General features: G+C 47.7%; 1 pseudogene; it reads left to right on the top strand.

The window, feature by feature from the left end:
• LOC105518374 overlaps nt 1-1,424 on the top strand; it is a 71,938-nt pseudogene that overhangs the window by 47,490 nt on the left and 23,024 nt on the right.

Below are 1,424 nucleotides of genomic sequence, written 5' to 3'. Positions count from 1 at the left end.
TGTTCCTTATTGCATGTAATGACCTGCCACGCAGGACCACCAGCAAACCCAGCTCCACCATCCAGGCTCCTGTGGATAACCGAACCCCCACCCCCACCTTGGAGCGTCTTCTACCTGCGGTTCTTAAGGGGGCCGAAAAACCGCTCTCAAGGGCACTCATCTGTTTCTTATTGCACGTAATGGCCTGCCAAGCAGGGCCACCAGCAAACATGGCTCCACAGTCCAGGTTCTGTTGGGTAACTGCCCCCTTCCCCCGCTTCCTCCTGGGGTGTCTGGGAGGCTCAGAAACTGCCCTCCAAGGGCACTCATCTGTTCCTTATTGCACTAATACCTCATTTACAGAAATCCACTTTGACTTCCAGCACTGCAGGTGTGACAATTTAGCAATCCTGCTTGCAAGCTACAAGAGCCTGAGGTCACATCCACCTCACCAATATCCCACAGACCCAGCACTGTCCCACTGTGTTTAAAATTCCAAAATACTCCTTCAAAATGCTACTGGCATTTGGTTTGCACATAAAATGCTAAAAACCTTCAAGTGAAACAAATATCTTCAACAGTTTGATACAATGACATGTGAGTTACACATCTGCCAAGTTGTAAAGCCTCATGCATTTATAACATTTTATGTATGGTCAAATGAGTCATTAATATAAATTATGAGAATCTCTAAGAAAAAGGTTTTTTCTGGCATTAGATGACCAAAGGAAAACTGGGTTCTGGCTGGCTTGCGGGACTGTAGAGGCAGACATATCTGCTGACACAACCAAGCTCCTTCCCACTGACATGGCCTCATCCCAGGCCCCTCACCCGGATGTCCACAGGCCCCTGGAAGAGCAAGCTGACCTGCCGACATTTCTCATATACACGGCTGTTGCTCACACTGCAGATAGAGTTCAAGGCACGAGCAGGCCACCACGCTAAAAATACCATGCAGCATCCACGACAGGTGACGGTGGTTTTCACTTCATCCCAAAGCCCCATGTATGAGTTTACAGCCATGATTACCACACGAATTTTTAGACTCTCAAGACATACTTTGTTTATTTTTATGCCACAAATTTAAAAGACTATCACTCAGATACAGGCTCTGACACTGTGGAATAATTATTTGGGAACAGAGCCTCTGCCAGATCAGGATAAGCACTTGGGACAATACCCCATGACCTAGGTCTACTCAAACCCATCCAGACCCGAGACCTCCCGCACTGTAATTTCTGTGGATTTCTGTAAACGAGGTATTACTGCAATAAGGAATAGATGAGTGCCCTTGGAGTGCAGTTTCTGAGCCTCCCAACCACATGGCCATGTTCAGGCTGAAGCCGTGCCACCTCCAGCAACACTGTCCCTCGCCGAGGTGTGCCTGGCTTCTCCCTTTTTCCAGAACTTAACAAAACCTGAAAGGACAGGTCTGTGTAGAAAAA

This window comes from Colobus angolensis, unplaced genomic scaffold, assembly GCF_000951035.1.
Source record: "Colobus angolensis palliatus isolate OR3802 unplaced genomic scaffold, Cang.pa_1.0 Scaffold318, whole genome shotgun sequence".
Taxonomy (NCBI): Eukaryota; Metazoa; Chordata; class Mammalia; order Primates; family Cercopithecidae; genus Colobus; species Colobus angolensis.
Note: the sequence above shows the minus strand (reverse complement) of the source record. Positions and strands in the feature narration are given on the sequence as shown.